We start from the raw sequence: 24,070 nt of genomic DNA, 5'->3' as shown, positions 1-24,070 counted from the left end.
ATCAGATACATAATTTCCGAGAAAATAGCATGGTTGCGACAAACATGTTTCCAATGTTAAAGTCAAACTTATGGGATTCTAAATATTTTCTGCACAGTTAGTTTCGCAGTTTTGCATATAATATAAATGGAATTGAACTTGGAGGACGAAGTCCCATAGAGGCGGGCTTCGTCAAACTGTCCCACGTAGAACAGTGCAATGGTCGGAAGGGCCACGACAATAGTAGGGGGCATCCAAACAATAAAAAGACTGTCAAGCTACTTAAAGAGAAGAGAACAAGTATATACGGCCGTAAGTTCGGCCAGGCCGAAGCTTATGTACCCTCCATCATGGATTGCGTAGAAACTTCATCTAAACACTGCCATCCACAATCGAATTACTTAAGTTGCGGTAACGCTTGCCGATGGCAAGGTATCTTAAAACCTCCTAACACCATCTTCTAAATTGTATGTAAGTCCATACGTGGTATATATTAAATCAAAAAAGATCGATCCAATACGTATATAATTCAGTTTGACAAAGTAGACATAAAATTTTGACAAAATTTTCTACAGAAATAAAATTTTAACAAAATTTTCTATAGAAATAACATTTTCACAAAATTTTCTATAGAAATAAAAATTTTGACAATGATGAAAATTTTATTATGATTATGAACCGAATAAAATTTGAACAAAATTTTCTATAGAAATAAAATTTTGACAAAATTTTCTATAGAAATAAAATTTTGACAATGATGAAAATTTTATTATGAACCGAATAAAATTTGAACAAAATTTTCTCGTGAAATAAAATTTTGACAAAATTTTCTATAGAAATAAAATTTTGGTAGATTATTTTTGGCTCTAGTGGCAACCATGATTATGAACCGATATGGACCAATTTTTGTGTGATTGGACCAATTTTGGTATGGTTGTTAGCGACCATATACTAACAACACGTGCCTAATTTGAACCGGATCGGATGAATTTTGCTCCTCCAAGAGGCTCCGGAGGTCAAATCTGGAGAATGTTTTATATGGGGGCTATATATAATTATGGACCGATATGGACCAATTCTGGCACGGTTGTTAAGGATCATATACTAACACCATGTTCCAAATTACAACCGGATTGGATGAAATTTGCTTCTCTGGGAGACTTCGCAAGCCAAATCTGGGGATCGGTTTATATGGGGGTTATATATAATTATGAACCGATGTGTACCAATTTTTGCACGGTTGTTAGAGACCATATACCAATACTATGTACCAAATTTCTGCCGGATCGGATGCAATTTGCTCCTCTTTGAGGCTTCGCAAGCCAAATCTGGAGATCGGTTTATATGGGGTATATATATAATTATGGACCGATGTGGACCAATTTTTGCATGGTTGTTAGAGACCATATACCAACATGATGTACAAAATTTCAGCCGGATCGGATGAAATTTGCTTCTTTTTGAGGCTCCGCAAGCCAAATCTGGGGATCGGTTTATATGGGGGCTATATATAATTATGGACCGATGTGGACCAATTTTTGCGTGATTGTTAGAGACTATATACCAACACCATGTACCAAATTTCAGCCGGATCGGATGAAATATGCTTCTCTTAGAGGCTCCACAAGCCAAATCTTGGGATCGGTTTATATGGGGTCTATATATAATTATGGACCGATGTGAACCAATTTTTGCATGGTTGTTAGAGACCATATACCAACATCATGTACCAAATTTCGGCCGGATCGGATGAAATTTTCTTCTCTTTGAGGCTCCGCAAGCCAAATCTGGGGATCGGTTTATATGGGGGCTATATATAATTATGGACCGATGTTGACCAATTTTTGCATGGTTGTTAGAGACCATATACCAACACCATATACCAAATTTCAGCCGGATCGGATGAAATATGCTTCTATTAGAGGCTCCACAAGCCAAATCTGAGGGCCCCTTTATATGGGGGCTATACGTAAAAGTGGGCCGATATGGCCCATTTTCAATACCATCCGACCTACATCGATAACAACTACTTGTGCCAAGTTTCAAGTCGATAGCTTGTTTCGTTCGGAAGTTAGCGTGATTTCAACAGACGGACGGACGGACGGACATGCTTAGATCGACTCAGAATTTCAGCACGACCCAGAATATATATACTTTATGGGGTCTTAGAGCAATATTTCGATGTGTTACAAACGGAATGACAAAGTTAATATACCCCCATCCTATGATGGAGGGTATAATGAAGAACAGAAAAGTCGTGCGAATCATTAGCGGGCACCCAGAGTTGGGGCACATCTGTGCCGAGTAAGAGCAACGCTTGATTGTATATGCATGTGTATTTTAGAGACCTTGGAACTCTGTTTATGTCACATGCCCTGCTGTTACAAGATGTAGAAAGCGCCATATCGGAAATGATTCGGTTTGATCGAAAAAGAAATTAGAGCGTACCACAAGCTGAAAAGTCCTTTTGGTATAAACCTATACGATAAACAGAAATCTGGACCCTCCTTTTGTAGAGTTAATTGTTGGTTTTTATTTATTTTGAATTTATTTTACAAGCTGACGCTACTACGCTTGTGTTCTTTTTGAAATGCCAATAATAACTGAACTCACTGGCTCTTGTGCAACGCTAGCTTAGGGAGATATTTGTTGTACCATCTCTTTCTTACAAGAAGAAGAAGACAAGCGTAGTAGTTCTGTATATTTCTTAACAACTATAACTACATACATACAGACAATGGGATATTTGCACTTACGAACTAAAGTATGCTACTGTGGGGAAATAATAATGTTTATAACTAATATGTATACTACACTTTTAACCTAACATAGGTTAGGTTAGGTATAGTGGCGACCCATAACTCCATTTTCACTTCACCAACATTATTGATAGAAATTTTTAATCCATCTATCACGATGAATATACATTTACAACCGAGCAGCTTGTACTCGTATGTTATACAATTCTCTAACGATCTAGACCAAGGATCAACTCTCTTACATCTTGTGCTTCTTCTACAACCTTGATTTATATCAAACTCCGTGTTTAAAACTCCACCATCATCAAAATATTCGTCTTTACGAGTATATTCATATACGTCGCTAAATGTCCTACACCCTAAAAAAATCGCTTCAGGCACATATATTTTCAGGATTGCGTCAGACAAAATATTGTTTGTGTTGTTTACCGAAAAAAGGAAATTATTTTTATAGGAAGAATAAACTAACTCGTACGGAAATTGAACTAAATTGTACTCCACATTTTGAGATTTCTACAAAGCGTTGTTCAAACCACGAAAATTTAATGCTTTCTTGTACTTTTTAAATGCAGTTCACGAAATTACATCCTCTCATAAAAAAAAAAAAAAAACAAGTATATACGGCCGTATGTTCGGCCAGGCCGAATTTACTAAACACTGTCATCCACAATCGAATTACTTGGGTTGTGGTAATACTTACCGATTGCAAGTTATCTTGAAACTTCTTAACATCGTCTTTTAAATTTGAAGTTAGTCCAAAGTATACAAATAATTATAATCCGATATGAATTTTTGCGTGGTAATTGGAGAGTCAGAATTGAAATATTGGTGTCGCTTTATATGAACCGATATGGACCAATTTTTGTGCGATTAGTTTTTGTGTGATCGGTTTATCTGGAGGGCTATATATAACTATATACCGATATGGATCTAGTTAGGCATGGTTGTTAGCGGTCATATACTAGCATAATGTACCAAATTTCAACTGAGTCGGAGAAATTTGCTCCTCCAAGATGCTCCAAAACCAAATCTGTGGATCGGTTTATAAGGGGGCTATATATGAATATGGACCGATATAAACCAATTTTGGCATGGCTGATAGAGACCATATACATACTAATATCACGTACCAAATTTCAAGAAGATCGGATGAAGTTTGCTTCTCCAAAAGGCTCCGGAGGTCAATCTGGGGACCGGTTTATATGGAGACCGATATGGACTAATTTTTGCATGATGTTTAGTGTCTATATACTTACACAAAATACACAATTTCAACAGAATCGGATGAAATTTGCTCCTCCAAGAGGCTCCAAAACCAAATCTGGTGATCGGTCTATATGGGGGCTATATATAATTATGGACCGACATGGACCAATTCTTGTATGGTTGTTAGATACCATATACTAACACCACGTACCAAGTTTCACCGGATCAGGTGAAATTTGCTTCTGTACGGGGCTCCGCAAGCCAATTCTAGGAGTCGATTTATATGGGGGCTGTACGTAAAAGTGGTCCAATATGGCCCATTTGCAATACCATCCGACCTACATCAATAATAAATAATAAAATTTAACTACACACAAATAATGTTTTTGCAACAAAAATAATTTAAATTTAATTAGTTTAACTACGGACATTTTTTCTGTTTTTTTTTCACATAATGTTTTACTTTAGGCATACACTAGTAGAAAAAAACTTTTAATGCAATTTTCTTTGTCGATATAGATTTTTAAGGCGCCAATTGGTTACTTCCATTTTTGCACTTGCAGCATCTCTCTTTCTAAACACATACAGTTTGTCAAGAAAGTGTTTTGACAATGGGATAAAAATTATGTTTTGTTCCAAAATTAAATATAATGAAATTTTAAAAAAATATTTTATTATGTATTTTGCAAAGTATACATACTGTTACGAATTTGATAATTATAGATATAAGTTTATTTAAATTAGTTTCCGTTAATTTGAAATTTAAAATTGTAACGATAAAATTTCGCTATCACTTGTTGGAATAGATGATTTTCTAGTATTTTCCTGAATTTCTTTTATGTTCTTTTGTTTGCTTACCGAAATGTTAGTTCTTACTCTCTCATAGAATAACAACCCCTTTGCTTTGTTATTTTGCTTTCTCATTTCATCTCATTGTCTATTGTCATTGTTGTTGTAGTAATGCGAGCATATATCTATGTGAGTGTGTATGTGTTTGGCAGCCACCAGACGAATTACTTAATGGTCGTAGATCCTTCTAGCATTGTCTAAGAATGTTCTGGCGTTGCCAGAATATTGTAGTGCTACCAGAATGTTCTCGTATTGCCACACCGTCATATATAAAAGCGCTCGCATGCTGCTAACGAGTCAGTCTTAATTAAAGCGTCAAACGAATAACTTCAGTGTGAACGAATTGTAAAGTGTGAAGTCATAGTAAATAAATTGTAGATTGTCGTTATTTAAAAGAACTGTGTTTTAATTGTCGGGTAATTAAAAACGCCTAAATATAAAAACGTAACAATACGTACACAGAATTAAAAATTTAATAAAATATTTAATATTTCAATTATTTCTAGAAGTTGAAATAGTTGGCAATGTCAAAAGACTTTCTTGATATACTGTATATGTTTATAGGCAATTTCTAAATTAATATATGTTTACATCCACACATATTATATTTAAAACAAGTGAGAAAAGTCTAAAGTCGGACAGGGCCGACTATATTATACCCTGCACGACTTTGTAGATCTAAATTTTCGATACCATATCATATCCGTCAAATGTGTTGGGGGCTATATATAAAGGTTTGTCCCAAATAAATGCATTTAAATATCACTCGATCTGGACAGAATTTGATAGACTTCTACAAAATCTATAGACTCAAAATTTCAGTCGGCTAATGCACTAGGGCGGAACACAATGTTAGTAAAAACATATGGGAAATATTTAAATCTGAGGCAATTTTAAGGAACCTTCGCAAAAGTTGTTTTATGATTTATTGCTCGATATATATGTATTAGAAGTTTAGGAAAATTAGAGTCATTTTTACAACTTTCCGGCTAAGAAGTGGCGATTTTACAAGGAAAATGTTGGTATTTTGACCATTTTTGTCGAAATCAGAAAAACATATATATATCTAAATCTGAACCGATTACAACGAAATTTGGCACGCATAGCTACAATGCTAATTCTACTCCCTGTGCAAAATTTCAACTAAATCGGAGCAAAAAAATGGCCTCTGTGGTCATATGAGTGTAAATCGGGCGAAAGCTATATATGGGAGATATATCTAAATCTGAACCGATTTCAACCAAATTTGCCACGCATAGCTACAATGCTAATTCTACTCCCTGTGCAAAATTTCAACTAAATCGGAGCAAAAAAATGGCCTCTGTGGTCATATGAGTGTAAATCGGCCGAAAGCTATATATGGGAAATATATCTAAATCTGAACCTATTTCAACCAAATTTGGCACGCATAGCTACAATGCTAATTCTACTCCCTGTGCAAAATTTCAATAAAATCGGAGTAAAAGATTGGCCACTGTGGTCATATGAGTGTAAATCGAGCGAACGATATATATGGGAGCTATATCTAAATCTGACTACACTACTAATTCCAATCCCTGTGCAAAATTTCAACCAAATTGGGGTAAAACTCTGTCTTCTGGGACCGTATTAGTGCATATCGGGCGAAAGATATACATGGGAGCTATATCTAAATCTGAACCGATTTCAATGAAATTTGGCACACTTGACTATAGTACTAATTGTTCTTCTTGTGCAAAATTTTAAGCAAATTAGGTTAAAACTCTGGCTTCTGGGCCATATAAGTCTATATCGGGCATATATATATATATATATATATATATATATATATATATATATATATATATATATATATATATATATATATATATATATATATATATATATATATATATATATATATATATATATATATATATATATATATATATATATATATATATATATATATATATATATATATATATATATATATATATATATATATATATATATATATATATATATATATATATATATATATATATATATATATATATATATATATATATATATATTATATATATATATATATATATATATATATATATATATATATATATATATATATATATATATATATATATATATATATATATATATATATATATATATATATATATATATATATATATATATGGGAGCTATATCTAAATCTAAACCGATTTCTTCCAAAATCAATAGGGTTCTATTCTGAACCAAAACACATACTTGTGCCAAATTTGAAGTCGACTTTGATTACAAAAATGTGTTCACGGACAGGCGGACAGACGGACATGGCTATATCGACTCAGGAGCCCACCCTGAGCATTTTTGCCAAAGACACCATGTGTCTATCTCGTCTCCTTCTGGGTGTTGCAAACATATGCACTAACTTATAATACCCTGTTCCACAGTGTGGCGCAGGGTATAAAAATGTTATGAACATTATATTCTTACAAAATTTCTATCGAAATATAATTTTTCAAAATAGTTTTTTTTTTTGTTTGGTAGTATTTTGGTAAAATTTTCTCCAAATTTTTGTAGATTATTTAGATTTATTGCTGGTCTATCACAATAATCTAACCTAGCCTTAGGTGTATGATATATTCGGTTTTCTGGTCCGATTTCATAGCCTTTGAGATTTTTTGTTATTTTAGCTTTAGAGTTCATAATACCAACTTGTTCTACCCTTTCTAATACTCACGCACATACACACAGTCTATACACCAAAAACAATGGATGATGAAGACGGGAGAATGGGCGACGTCATACCAAAAGTTGCATTTACGGTGTTCGATACATACACGTTCGTTCATTTTTAATTTGCAATATTTTTTGTTAAAAACTCACAAATGATGTTAAATTTTGTGTAAATAATAATGAGAAACTTTTGACCGATTGTTCTACGTCATTCCCTGATATAAATTTCTTTTTATTCTTAGTTTAATTTGTGGAACAAAAAATCATAAACGACACGTTTGCATCGAACGCCGTCAATGGTTTGATACCCTCTGCTGCCATTTTCCCATCTTCATCTTCCATTGTTTTTGCTATACACAATTCTCACACATGGTTCGGTATGAAAGAAATCTCCCACACACTCATTCATACACGAATATGCTGTTTGTTGGCATCTAGCCATCGTCAAACGATACGGGTTTGATTAGAACATAAAAAAACACAATGAGCATTTTCAAACGTATTTCCTTTGTCTGCCTTGAGTAGCAAGAACCGCTTCAATTCTCCCCCTCGTGACACACAATTTTGAATCTACAACCGTATATATGCGGTGTGAATAGGATATGGAACCCTATCAGCATTGGCATCATTTCATCGTTTCTAACACATCTTCACAATCAAAGAAGAACAAAGACTGGAACATTACCTCCAAACATTTGGCCAACCAATTGCCATCTGCTTGGATTTCATGGTGCAGAATCTAAATGGGCAAGGTCATAAGTTATGTGATCAGTTATTAAAAGTAAATTGAATGTTATCGCGATGAACAATATGGTAAAATGGGTGAGCAAGCCTATCGAAAAGCGGGTGGAGATTGCTACAGGGAAAACTATATCTACTGCAAAAAGCAGTGGAGGCAATATAGGTCAAGTTCGAGGTTGTGATTTTATTAAGAGAATATATGATTTTTGTGTAAGGGGACATAATCTCTAAATGATACATCTAGAAAAACTCACGTGTTATGCGCATTCAAAACTTTGTTAAACGAAGTACATTTAACTTTCTTTAAAGTATGTACAATAGGTGTATATAGAGGGAACTAAATATATAGGATCAACATCTAAATCTGATTTGGATACATAATATTCCATTTGATTTGAAAAGTTTGCATATATTGCGGCGATATTGAAGTCAGGTAAGGATAGCTCTCACCCATTGTCATATATGCCAATAAGTCTCCCAAACTCAACCGGGAAACTTCTCGAGAAAATTTAAAGGAAATTATAATAGACTATATAGAAGACAATAATGTGCTTCCACCTCAACAACCCGGCTTCAGGGAGGAGCGCAACAAAGTCCATCCCCTCGATAGGATTAGGAAGGTCGTAAATAATAATTTAAATGTTGGCAAATCAACAGCAATGGTTATGTTGTGATAATACTTGTTAATATTATACTTGTTTATCAACTTATATTTATAACTAGGTAGGCTATGCAAATTACATTTATAATTTTATATTTTAAGTATATAGACATTGAAATAAAACTTCAGTTGTAAAATAGAACTCTTTGTGTTTATAACATGGTGTCAGGTGTGTACTTGAAAAAATAATCGAAATACATACAATTAAAAGAAAAAAGAAAACTAAATGGCGACTGGAAAAGACAAATCAAACAGAAGCAGTGAAATAATGGAAAAGCAAATATTCTCTTTTGCTGCAAGCATACCAGCGTTTAATATGCAAAATGGAAACATGGCTTTAGAATGGCGTAATTGGAGCAAAGCATTCAAAATTTTTTTAATTGCAACTAATTTGGAGCAGCAAAATGACCAACGGAAGGTTGCTATACTTTTGCACCATATGGGGCCAGATGCCTTAGAAGTATTCAATTCTTTCAACTTGGATCTGGAAGCTGTGAAATTTGAAGAACTTTGGAATAAATTTCAAGCCTATTTTACACCCAAAACCAATCTTGCAATGGAGCGACATAACTTCTTTACGAAAAAACAAGACGAAGATCAAACCATTAATCAATATGCAACCGTTTTGCAGAATTTAAGTATGACATGTGAGTTCGGTGACCTGCGGGAAGATTTGGTTAAAGATATATTTATATGTGGATTATCTCGAAATTTCAAACAAGTCAAGGAACGACTTTTAAGGAAATATAACATGGGAAAAGGCATTGCAAATAGCAAAGAGCATTGAACGGGCTAGAGAGGATGTAGCAGAAATCTCTGAAAATCCGGAGTCTATGGCGTCTGCTTTAAGAAATAGCAAGGTCCCCCCCAATCGTCAAATGAAACCTTCTCAAGAAAAATGTAGTAAGTGTGGACAAAATCACATAAACAAATGTCCTGCTGAAGGAGCAGTTTGTTATTTATGCCAGAAGCCAAATCATTTTGCTAGGATGTGCCTTTCTAAAGAAAAATTTCGCAAAAACAAATTTGTAAAAAGTGTGAATCAAAACAACGCAGCAAAAGATGAAGAAGACAACGATTCTGAAGACCTATTTGTGGGGCTAGTGCATGCAGCGGCCAAGAAAAGCGAAATGAAAGAATGGAACATTGTCGTAGATCTTAACGGAAAACCTATTCAATGTCAGGTGGATTCAGGTGCGCAAGCAAATCTTATGCCAATTGGACTCTTGTGTAAGCTTAATATTAAGAAAGTATATAAGAATTTTAGAAATAGAATTGTTACGTTTAGTGGGGAACAATTTCCCGTAATTGGAAGGGTTTATGTACATCTAAAATTCGGACAATTTGAATGTCAAGAAGAGTTTTATGTCCTTGATATGGAATGTAACATTGTTCTAGGATTAAATTTGGCAGCCAAGATGGATTTGATTAGGTTAACAAAATCTATCAATAAATGCAATATCTTTGAACAATATTCAGACGTGTTTGAGGGCCTTGGCCATTTAAAAGAAGAATGTAGTCTGAAGCTAATGGATAATGCAGTCCCTGTTGTAGACCCCCCTCGTAGGATTCCATTTAGTCTTTTAGAACCTTTAAAGATTGAGCTAGAACGAATGAAAAAAATAGGTGTGATTGTAGAGATGCATGAGCCAACTCAGTGGGTAAGTTCAATAGTTTTAGTTACGAAAAGTAATGGATCACTGAGAGTTTGTTTAGATCCACGTAATTTAAACAAAACTATTGTGAGACCTAGGTATTCTTTTCCAAATTTGGACGAATGTACATCACAGATGAGTGGCTCTAAGTTTTTTAGCACATTGGATGCAAGTTCTGGTTTTTGGATGATACCTCTTGATAATGATTCATCACGTCTTTGCACTTTCAGTACACCGTTTGGTAGATACCGATTTCTACGTTTACCTTTTGGGGTAAACTCAGCACCAGAAATATTTCATGCGCAAATGGTTCGTCTTTTTGGAGATATTAAGGGATTGATCATATATATGGACGATTTTCTCATTCATGCCCCTACAGAAGAAGAACATAATGTTATTCTTCGCCAGGTATTGGACAGAGCAAGACATGTTTGCCTGCGTTTTAATAATACAAAGTCGCACATTTTGAAAAGGCAGATTAGGTTTATTGGGCACACATTTTGTGAACAAGGTATTAGTCCTGACAATGACAAAATAAAATCTATTTTGCAGAGCCACGTCCAAATAATGTAAAAGAGCTTCAAAGATTTTTGGGAATGGTGAATTATTTAGGCCAATTTATCGGCAAAAAATAAGCATTTAAGAGATTTATTGAAAAAGGAGGTTCTGTGGCACTGGGAGGAGGCTCAGGAGAAAGAATTTAATCAATTGAAAATGGAAATAACTAAAGCTCCTGTCTTGACGTACTATGATCCAAAAAAGGAGTTGACACTGTCTGTTGATGCGTCTAAATTTGCTATGGGAGGTGTAATTATGCATGGTAGTAATCCCATTGCATATGCATCGGCATCACTGACAGAATGTCAATCCAATTATGCTCAAATTGAGAACTATTTGCCATTCTTTTTGGATGTACCCGGTTTCATCAGTATGTGTATGGGCGAAAGGTTATAGTTGAGACCGATCACAAGCCTCTAGTGTCACTTTTTAAAAAGTCCTTGCATAAGATTCCAGCGAGACTACAACGCTTCATGATGCGTCTCTTGGCTTATGATTTATATGTTAGATATAAACCAGGAAAATTTCTTCATATTGCGGATACACTTTCGAGAGCTCCTTTAAAGGAAAATGCATTAATTGAGACTGACAGCGAAGTGAATCTACATTGCAATTCTTTGATTGTTAACATTGCACTTCCGGAAAATGAAATTTGCCGTATTAGGGATGCGGTCAGAAAGGATGAACTGTTCAAAAAGCTAAGTGATTATCATAAGAACGGATGGCCTCAGAGTAAAAAGTTGTGCGAAAAGGAAGTTTTACCGTATTTCAGTATTAAAGATGAAATTCATGAAATAGATGGGCTTCTTTTCAAGAACAACAGATTATTGATACCAAAAGCACTCAGATCAGATATGTTGAATAGATTACATGAGGGACATTTGGGCATACAGAGATGCCAAGGTTTAGCACGAGATTGCATTTATTGGCCGAATATAAGCAATGATATTTACAATTTAATATCTGCTTGTGAGATTTGTGTAAAGTACAGAAATGCTAATCCGAAGCAGGAATTGAAAAATCATGAGATACCGCAAATTCCATGGTTCAAAGTTGGAACGGATCCTTTCGAATTTGAAGGAAGGCATTATCTTTTGGTGGTTGATTGTTTTTCTAAATATATAGAGATTTCCGATTTGAAAAGTCTAAAAAATTAAAACCTATTGAGATAGGTAGCCAAATATATTTCAAGAAAAATCCATTATCCGTTTGGCTTCCAGGTACCATTGTAGAAAAATGTGAACAACCTAGGTCATATATGATTGAGGATCAAGAAGGGGTAACATTTAGAAGAAATAGACAGCATATTTTAGAGATTAATCAGAAAGGAAATAGCCACATGAATACATCCGACATACAAAATAACAGCAGTATTGAAAACACTGATGATACGAACACAACCAATAATCAAATTAGGTCGAGAAGTGGAAGAATCATAAAACCTCCAAATAGGTTGAAATATTGAAAATTGTAGTTTTTGTATGTATTAAGTATTTGTTTAAAAATTATGTACATTTATTATTTATGGCGATGTTTGTACTTAAATTAAAAAAGGAAGATGTTGTGATAATACTTGTTAATATTATACTTGTTTATCAACTTATATTTATAACTAGGTAGGCTATGCAAATTACATTTATAATTTTATATTTTAAGTATGTAGACATTGAAATCAAACTTCAGTTGTAAAATAGAATGTTAAACCTGATTTTATTATTCAACCGTCGAACGGAACGGACGTGTTTTTTAATAGCGGATTAAATCATCGTAATAAGTACCTACTACGAATTTCAAGTGTGGTGGGATATTAGGCCACCATGCAGAGAAATTCTAAGACATCCACTGGGTTGCTAACTTCAGGGCCCAGTGGACGGGTATCGACTGGAGTTATAAATTTGGGCAATGACCAAGAGTTATTAGGGAAGTTCACCAATAGTAGCTTGTTGAATTCGCTTCAACACAGTCCATATAAACCGATCCCGAGATTTGGTTTTGGAGCCCCTTGGAGGAGCAAATTTCATCCGAGTCAGTTGAAATTTGGTACATTGTGCTAGTATATGGCCGTTAACAACCATTCCTAATTAGGTCCATATCGGTCTATAGTTATATATAGCCCTCAGATAAATCGATCCCCAATGACACAAAATTGGTCCATATCAAGTTCATAATTGGATGACAGTCTTTCGTAGAAGTTTCTACGCAACCCATGGTGGAGGTTACATAACATTCGGCCTGGCCGAACTTTAGAATCTGATATAGTGTTCATAGGTAAAATAATTTATCTTCGGGATGTGTACTATTTGAACTGCTCTGCTTTGGAGAATATCTGTCATCAAATCCCCATGAAATTTGTGGTGGGTATTTAAGATTCGGCCCGGCCGAACTTACTTGTTAAACGCCCATTTTATTCTAAAAAATTCTCTTAGCGAAATTTTTAATAAATTACATTTTCCTTTGACCTAAAAAAAGTTCTCTAAAATCAAATAAAAAAGATTTGAAACACTTCCAATAAATTAGGGTTTATTTGACGCTGATGTTGGACCAATTGACAACAGTTTATTGATTGTATAAGACACAAAATTCATTCTTTTCACTTTTATCTATGAAGGATAAATTATCATATTAATGTAATAACATGTGTTGTCTAAGTTTTGTTGTTTTTCGACCTTTTTGCTTCAGACCTTATATTTTCTTTTGTAAATTCAAGCTCGAGGTCAAAGTTGTATTTTTATTTTCTGTTTTATTTTTTATAATTCGATATTTCGATCTCCTTCGGAAATCATCGACAGGAATCTTGTATTGTATTAAAAACAAATACATATGTAATAATTATATAAGATTTCGTTTAATATTACAGGCTTACAAAATAAATAAATAAATAAAATTTAAACCTACGAGTATGTCACTGGTGTTGTCCTCTCATTTCTGTTGCCGCTACCACACTGGCTTGTGTGTTTGGTTTGTCTTGCAATTATAAGCTTGTAACTCTGAGCGAGATTGTCGGCGTCCGTCTTCGCAAAACAACAAATGAAAGCGAAGACGGACATCTTTGTTATAAAGCAAATGACAGTTGAGATTTAGTTAAAGTGGATTTTGGAAGTTTAATGTGAATGGGGTATTAGATTATTAATTTATAGTGGCTTCTGGCCTGGCGATATTATTTTGTCATTCCCTGTAGAAAGTAAAACTTAAATACATGAGAAAATTCTCGTTTTGAAATTATAGTGACGTTAAATAAAGAAAAATCCATTCATTTACTACATTCATTTATGTTACTAGATTTCAGTTTAGTACATTGGGGCGTATGATAAATACTCGCTATCTTGTATGAAAAATCTCATACGCCCCATTGGCCTTGTGCGTGAAGTTCATTCAATATTGCAAAATAAACTAAACCCAAACAATCACCCATTTCACAAACAAAAACAAATAAATGACGTAAATAAAAAACTAGAAAAACATTACAATTTTGACATTTAAATACAAATCAAATTTTGCCAAAACGCCTCCATGCGGTTATTTCAAACAAAACAAACAAAAATAATTCGTTTGAAATTGATAGTCCTCCTACATGACAGCATGGGAAGGTCATAGTCGTTTTTCCAATCAGGGTACCAAAGTTTCGTTTTTTTTTTAATTTTTATTAAAAGAAATGTTTATATGGATATGACAACGGCTGTCGCTGCAAATCAACATTTTGATTGGAATCATATCAACGGCAGAAAAAGCTAAGGAGGAAAAACCTACATTTCAAGAAAACGTTACCACAATGTCTAGGAAGTCTACAAAGAAAAAAATTTTAATAAATGGAATGACAGTGGGGTACAATGTAGAAAAAACACATACCTCCATGTTCCAATTTTCGGAATCGCAAGAATTTATTTTTGTTATAATGGGAAGCCGAGGAAGTAAACTTGGATAACCCCAAGCCCTTTGAGGCTACCCGGTCCGAGTTAAAAGTGTGGGCGAAGCGAGCACATTAGAGCTGTGGAACAGTGAAATAGTCGGAAGGACCACGAAGAGCATATGGGGAGATCCAGATGAAGATAAAACAAAAGAACTACTGAAGGAGAGTAGGAGTACGATCAGTAGGGCTATTGGAATCATCACGGGACACTTGGACCTCAGGGCTCACTTGCACCGTATAGGTGTAACAAATGATAGTTTATGCAGGGCATGTGGAGAGGACGAAGAGACACTTGAACATTATCTGTGTCACTGCCCGGCATTTACAAGATACAGGTCCCAACATTTGGGAGTCGAAAACATTCCAAATTTAAACCGATTGATGGAAACAAATTGAGGAATTCGTCGAAAGCACAGAATTCTTAGAATAGGCATGGGGTTATAATTATAAACTAGAGCGCACAACAAGCCGATTTCTGGCTTAGGTGTATGTCATATGACATGAGACGGAGAAATCCGACTCCTCTCTTCAGCCCAACCTAACCTAACCTATAATGAAAATATGGACATACGCTTGGACTGAAATCCAATTTTAATATAGACTTCTCATTAAAGATAACTATATTGCCAAATATTGCGTTTGGAATTAAGATAATATCACCAAACAAAAATTTTGCTATTCCGAATATCGGAACATGGGGGATAGTTAATTTAAAGATGGGAATGGATATGAAAATCAGCTTTTTGGATTTGGGTGATATTGATTGGACATAACCTAACCTAACCTTACCTAGACTATTTAGTCCATTGGGGAGCTATATCCAAATCTATACCAATTTGAACTAAACTTGATACACAATGCTAAAATCGTAATTCTACTCTCAAGGAAATATTTCAAATAAATCGAAATAAAAATTTGGCCTACGGTTATTATATGAATCTAAATCGGGCGAAAGATATATATGCAATCTATTTCTAAATCTGAACAGATTTCAGCAAAATTTAGCATACTTGACCATTCATTGCACTGTTTGTGCAAAATTTCTAGGGCCAACTAAATCCATATCGGGCGAATAATATATATTGGAGCTATATCTAAATCTTAACCGATTTTAACCAAATTTGGTATGGATAGCTATAATATTAATTCCACTCCATGTGCATAGTCTCACATAAATGGGAGTAAAACTTTGACCTCTATGGTCATAAGAGTCTAAATCGGGCCAATGATATATATGGGAGCTAGATGTAATAGTGGTGTGCGCGTGACACGCGTGATTCACGGGAATAAAATCAGGAGCAACTCTCGTGAATGTGCGTGAATGGGACTAAAATAAATATGTCGTGGTGAGTAATAAATAAAATTGATTTAGCTGTCGAACTCTATTTTACTTATAAATTTTGTTACCTTTGCTCATTCCCGGTTGGAAAATGTCGTGAGTCTCGTGAATTTGTCGTGAGTCACGTGAATTGTCGTGAATCGTGCGTGAGCGTGAGTCTGTGAAAGTAGTTCGTGCGTGAGCGTGCGTGAGTACTGATTTTCATCTCGTGAATGTGAGTGAGTGTGAGTGGCTACGACACTTATCGTGCGTGAGCGTGCGTGAATAAATATTTGAGTTCGTGAATGTGCGTGAGTGTAAGTGAAATTTCACTCACGCGCACACCTTTACTATCTAACTTTGAACTTTGATTGAATTAAATTTAGCAAGCATTGATAGAATATCAATACTACTCACCATGCAAAATTTCACGCAAATCGGTAGTAAACTTTGGCCTCTGTGCTCATATGAGTCTAGGTCGGACGAAATATATGTATGGGAGCTACATCTAAACCTGAACCGATTTCAATCAAATTTGGTAAGGATTGGTAGAATATCAATTCTGCTCTCTGTGCAAAATTTTACGAGAATCGGAGTTAAAATTTGGCCTCTATGGTCATATGAGTCTAAATCGGGCGAAAGATATATTTGGGAGCTATATCTAAATTTGAACTGATTTCAATTAAATATATCGGTAGGAAACTTTGGCCTCTGGGGTCATATGAGTCTAAATTGGGCGAAATATATATATTGGAGTTGTATCTATATCTGAACCTATTTGGCTGATATTTTGCAAGTTTCTCGAGACTCATAAAATATTCGGGTGTACGGAATTTGAAGAATATGCTTCATTTACAAACGCTGTGTCTTCTAAAAAAACAAAAACTATTCGATTTTGTTTTTATTTCAAAGGTTATTAATTCTAGTGGTATTCTGAAAAATATTTGATTTGATTTATTTGGTTAATTTTTTAAAATTATTTTTCTGAAATTTGTCGCAAGTTTTGCTCCTTATTTTGCAGCACTTGAATAGAATCCCCTCCCGATTTACACTTACAAGAGTGTAAATCGGGCGAACGATATATAAATGAGTTTTATCTAAATCTGAATCGATTTGAACCAAATTTGGCACACTTGACGGAACTATCAAAGTTAGGTTAGGTTAGGTTAGGTGGCAGCCCGATGTATCAGGCTCACTTAGACTATTCAGTCCATTGTGATACCACATTGGTGAACTTCTCTCTTATCACTGAGTGCTGCCCGATTCCATGTTAAGCTCAATGACAAGGGACCTCCTTTTTATAGCCGAGTCCGAACGGCGTTCCACATTCCAGTGAAACCACTTAGAGAAGCTTTGAAACCGTCAGAAATGTCACCAGCATTACTGAGGTGGGATAATCCACCGCTGAAAAACTTTTTGGTGTTCGGTCGAAGCAGGAATCAAACCAACGACCTTATGTATGCAAGGCGGGCATGCTAACCATTGCACCACGGTGGCTCCCCCCATGGAACTATCAAACGTACTCCGTGTGCAAAATTGCACTCCGTGTGCAATTATGATACTCTGGTCTCTGTGGTCATGGTTAAAGGCAGTGGCAGCCCGATTTATTGTCAGGCTCACTTAGACTATTCAGTCCATTGTGAAAAATCTGGAGCCATACATCCAGAAACACTATTTAGTGGAAATTGGGGTTGAATCTATAACCCTTTTTATGTGAGGCGGGCATGCACCGCGGTGGCTATCGCTGTGGTGAAATGGATATGTTAATTTTTCGCAGTGCAGTTCTCTTTTGCCAAAATTAGTATTCGGCGCCTAATGTCGAAAACCTCATTGTCAAAAACCGAACACCTTCAAGATTTCACATTTTCTGATTTATTGCTTCATATTCTACTAAAATCCGATAAATGCCTAATTTGTGCTGCCACTTGCTCACATATTTTTTGTTTCGGTTATTTCGCTAAACCCGAAATAAAATCACCGAATTTGCATATTTTTTGTTCCAAATATTTTAAACGTTAAATGTTTCCTCCAATTATTTTTCAATCATTACGAAGCACTCAATGCTCTAAATAGTTTCCATCACTTAATCCAGTACAGTATGTCCTTGTTTTCTGTGTTGAATTGCCAGAAGCATATACTGCAATAGCTATGTCTGTCATAGACAAGAACAACTATAAAAGACGTGCCTTATCTTGTGTAAGGATTTCTCTCATCGTTTTAAGCCATACGAGAATATTATCTTCAACATTAAACACCAGGTAAAAAGCACAAGGAAACATCCATGCTAACATCCTTTCCATTCACCGAAGGAACAAAGTACCTCATTGTGAATACTGACATGGTCTATGGCCAAACACAAAAGCAATGTTCGAAACAAAACAGACAACAAACTGCAAATGCTTTTAAACGAGAGGGAGAGGCTCTGAACCAAATTACCAGCAATCATCTCTCAATTGGGGACAAATACATATGCCAAATGAGATGGTAATTGTTTGTGTATGAGAGGGTTAAAGTTAGGAAGAAAATTAATTCAAACCACCCCATTCATTCAAATCAGAACACTTTTCTGCAATCGGGCATAAGTTAACATAAATTCTAAAAAAATATTTAATTTTGGATTGTTGACCTGTGTTTAACTATATTTTTGGTTTTAGTCCAGCTCGAGGTCATAAATGAAAAAAAAAACTCCAGATGTTTTTTATTTGAGTTCTTTTTTATTGAAGCCAACATTTCACTTTTTATACCCTGCGCCACACTGTGGAACAGGGTATTATAAGTTAGTGCATATGTTTGCAACACCCAGAAGGAGACAAGATAGACACATGGTGTCTTTGGCAAAAATGCTCAGGGTGGGCTCCTGAGTCGATATAGCCATGTCCGTCTGTCCGTGAACACATTTTTGTAATCAATGTCTAGGTCGCAGTTTTAGTCCAATCGTGCCAAATGTTATCAGCTCCCATATATATCGTTCGCCCGATTTACAATCATATGACCACAGTGGCCAATCTTTTATTCCGATTGAATTGAAATTTTGCACAGGGAGTAGAATTAGCATTGTAGCTATGCGTGCCAAATTTGGTTGAAATCGGTTCAGATTTAGATATATCTCCCATATATAGCTTTCGCCCGATTTACACTCATATGACCACAGAGGCCAATTTTTAACTCCGATTTAGTTGAAATTTTGCACAGGGAGTAGAATTAGCATTGTAGCTATGCGTGCCAAATTTGGTTGAAATAGGTTCAAATTTAGATATACCTCCCATATACACAGTCTCACATAAGTTTACATACCCTTGAGGTTTTTACCTTATAACTAAACATGTTTCTTGTTGTTGTTTATAATCCAGACTAAAAACATCTTCTTGAAAATGGACAAATACTTTGTTTTTCAAATTAATTTACAAAATCTAAAGCATATATATGCATATTTTATTACATTTTAATAATTAAAGAAAATACAATTTCTTAAACCGTATATAAACTTGTGTAAGACTGTGTATATGTTTTTCTGATTTCGACAAAAATGGTCAAAATACCAACATTTTCCTTGTAAAATCGCCACTGCTTAGTCGAGAAGTTGTAAAAATGACTCTAATTTTCCTAAACTTCTAATTCATATATATCGAGCGATAAATCATAAATAAACTTTTGCGAAGTTTCCTTAAAATTGCCTCAGATTTAAATGTTTCCCATATTTATACCCACCACCATAGAATGGTGACGGGGGTATAATACGTTTGTCATTCCGTTTGTAACACATCGAAATATCGATTTCCGGCTATATAAAGTATATATATTATTGATCAGGGAGAAATTCTAAGACGATATAACTATGTCCGTCTGTCCGTCTGTCTGTCTGGCTGTCTTTCTGTCTGTTGTAATCACGCTACAGTCTTCAATAATGAAGCAATCACGCTGAAATTTTGCACAAGCTCGTCTTTTGTCTGCAGGCAGGTCAAGTTCGAAGATGGGCTATATCGGTCCAGGTTTTGATATAGTCCCGATATAAACCGACCTCCCGATTTGGGGTCTTGGGCTTATAGAAACCGTAGCTTTTATCCAATGTGCCTGAAATTGGAAATCTAGAGGTATTTTAGGACCATAAAGAGGTGTGCCGAAAATGGTGAGTATTGGTTCATGTTTTGGTATATCCCCAATATAGACCGATCACCGGATTTTATTTCTTGGGATTATAAAAACCGTAGTTCTTATCCAATTTGCATGAAATTCGAAATCTAGAATTATTTTTGGACCATAAAGAGATACGCCGAAAATGGTGAGTATCGGTCCATGTTTTAGTATAGAACCCATGTAGACCGATCTCCCGATTTTACTTTTTGGGTTTGTAAAAACCGTGGTTGCTGGAGGTTGCTTAGGACTATAAATAGGTGTGCAAGGAATGATTTTATTGTTTGGGTTTCTAGAAACCGTAGTTTTTATCCAGTTTGCATCAAATTCGAAATCTAGAATTATTTTAGGACCATAAAAAGGTGTGCCAAAAGCGGTGAGTATCGGTTCATGTTTTAGTATAGCCCCCATAAGAACGATTTCCCGATTTAACTCCTTGGGTTTCTAGAAACCGTAGTTTTTATCCGATTTGCCTGAAATTTCACTTCTTGAGGGTATAGAAGGCGCACCGATCATGAAAATTGCTTGAAACTCAATGTAAAACTTCCAAATTTTACTTCTCGGGTGAAAATCTACAGATTTAAGATTTCAAATCAAGACGTTATTTTATAATTTTCTTGCACACTTACAAGAGATGTTAATGATTCCTCTAAAACTCAAACAAAAATGGTTCTTACAAATCCAGAATCTGATATAGTCTTCATAGGTAAAATCTTTAAATTTATCTTCGGGAAGTGTACTGGTTGAACTGTTCTGCTTGATTTGTCCTCAAACCCCTTGTAATTTCAAAGGAAACCCTAATATTTGATTCATGGTGGCGGGTATTTAAGATTCGGCCTGGCCGAACTTACGGCCGTATTTACTTGTTATACCCTCCACCATAGGATGGGGGGTATATTAACTTTGTCATTCCGTTTGTAACACATCGAAATATTGCTCTAAGATCCCATAAAGTATATATATTCTGGGTCGTGGTGAAATTCTGAGTCGATCTGAGCATGTCCGTCCGTCCGTCCGTCTGTTGAAATAACGTTAACTTCCGAACGAAACAAGCTATCGACTTGAAACTTGGCACAAGTAGTTGTTATTGATGTAGGTCGGATGGTATTGCAAATGGGCCATATCGGTCCACTTTTACGTATAGCCCCCATATAAACGGACCCCCAAATTTGGCTTGCGAGGCCTCTAAGAGAAGCAAATTTCATCCGATCCGACTGAAATTTGGTACATGGTGTTAGTATATGGTCTCTAAGAACAATGCAAAAATTGGTCCATATCGGTCCACTTTTACGTATAGCCCCCATATAAACGGACCCCCAAATTTGGCTTGCGATTGCTCTAAGAGAAGCAAATTTCATCCGATCCGGCTGAAATGGTACATGGTGTTAGTATATGGTCTCTAACAACCATGCAAAAATTGGTCCATATCGGTCCATAATTATATATAGCCCCCATATAAACCGATCCCCCGATTTAGCTTGCGAAGCCTCTAAGAGAAACAATTTTCATCCGATCTGGCTGAAATTTGGTCCATGGTGTTAGTATATGGTTTCTAACAACCATGCAAAAATTGGTCCATATCGGTCCATAATTATATATAGCCCCCATATAAACCGATCACCAGATTTGACCTCCGGAGCCTCTTGGAAGACCAAAATTCATCTGATTCAGTTGAAATTTGGTACGTGATGTTAATATATGGCCTCAAATACCCATGCAAAAATTGGTCGATATCGGTCCATAATTATATATAAGCCCCATATAAACCGAACCCCAGATTTGACCTCCGGAGCACCTTGGAGGAGAAAAAATTCTTCCCATTCGGTTGAAATTTGGTACGTGATGTTAGTATAGGGTATCCAACAACCATGTAGGAATTGTTTCCTATCAGTCCATAATAATATATAGCTCCCATATAGACCGATCCCCAGATTTGACCTCCGGTGCCTTTTGGAGAAGCAAAATTCATCCGATCTGGTTGAAATTTGGTACGTGGTGGTAGTATATGATATTTAACAACCATGTGAGTTGAACTTTGTGGATGACAGTCTTTCGCAGAAATTTCTACGCAATCCATGGTGGAGGGTACATAAGATTCGGCCTGGCCGAACTTACGGCCGTGTATACTTGTTTTTTACTAACATTGTATTCCACCCTAGTGCATTAGCCGATTTAAATGTTGAGTCTATAGATTTTGTAGAAGTCTACCAAATTCTGTACACAACGAGTGATAGTTAAATGTATGTATTTGGTACCATCCTTTATATATAGCCATCAACACATTTGACGGATGTGATATCGAAAATTCAGATCTACAAAGTGGTGCAGGGTATAATATTGTCGGCCCCGCCCGACTTTAAACTTTCCTTACTTGTTTTTCTTATTTTAATGCCCATAAAAAAAGGGCAGAAAATGTTCTTTCTGAATTCAGAAGTAGTGTAGGGCTTGTCACAAGACGGATGTCCACCATTTCAACAGCCGTTGCACAGTGGTTCCAAATCGCTTTTTTGGAAATAATTCTACAACTTTTGAACGGATAAAGAAATCAACATAATTTTTTGTTTGTGTGATGATTTTTTTTTTTGTTGGATACAACTTATTAAACACTTTATACGAGTAGTATGATTATTGTATTTTGAGTGCGTGCGCGAATATCTTGTACAGTTTGCAAACTATGGGACCCACATTTTTTTTGTTTTTGTCAAATTTTAAAAAAGTGGGGTCAGTATTTGGAACTTAGAAGGTCGTTTTTTGAGCGAGTCCCAAATCGCCAATTTTTGAAACAAAATGTCTTAAAAAATTCTCAATTGGCAAAGCACCGATTTCTTACCCGATCTTCTTTCCAAAAAGCCACGTATGTCCACTAACTAACTGTAAAAGGTTTCAACATCCTACCGGTAATGCGGGTGAGAAATATGCAATTTATAAACAAAAATAAAGTTTTTTAACATTTGAGGATTTTGGGGAATTTTGATGCGAATTTTGGGAATAGTATATTCAGTAATATTTCATTTTCTCCGCAAAACTCAACAAAAATCATAATAATATCATAATTAGTTCAAAAGTTCTAAAGGTTTGAATTCAAATTTTTAATTAAAAAATTAATTATTAAAAAATAAAATTACTTGCACCAAATGGTTTCAATTTTTTGAACAGTTTTACAAGTTCCATCCAGCATCAAAATCAGTTCATATGTTTAGCTTAGCTTTCACAACAAAGGAAAAATTATGTTGACATCTCTCTTCATTCAAAAGTTGCAGAATTATTTCCAAAAAGACGATTTGGAGCCACTGTGTGTTGCACTGAATTTGCATCACTTCTTAAGGTGTGATCAGAATTCAGTGTTTTGGATGCGAATTTAAAAATTTTGTGATATTTTGCCAAATTAATATTTTTTCTAATTTTTTATGAATTTTACTGCATTCTAACGTTTATCTGAAATTGTGTGGGATCCAACGCGAACAATTTTATTGACGGTCAAATGTTCATGCAATATTGAATGTATGATAAGATCGTCTCAATCTCACGATATGTCATATGTTGATCTTGCAAGAGCTTGTCTTGCATAACATGTGGTTTCAACAAGACGTTGTCACATGCCATACA

The sequence above is a fragment of the Haematobia irritans genome, chromosome 2, assembly GCF_050003625.1.
Source record: "Haematobia irritans isolate KBUSLIRL chromosome 2, ASM5000362v1, whole genome shotgun sequence".
Lineage (NCBI taxonomy): Eukaryota > Metazoa > Arthropoda > Insecta > Diptera > Muscidae > Haematobia > Haematobia irritans.
Note: the sequence above shows the minus strand (reverse complement) of the source record.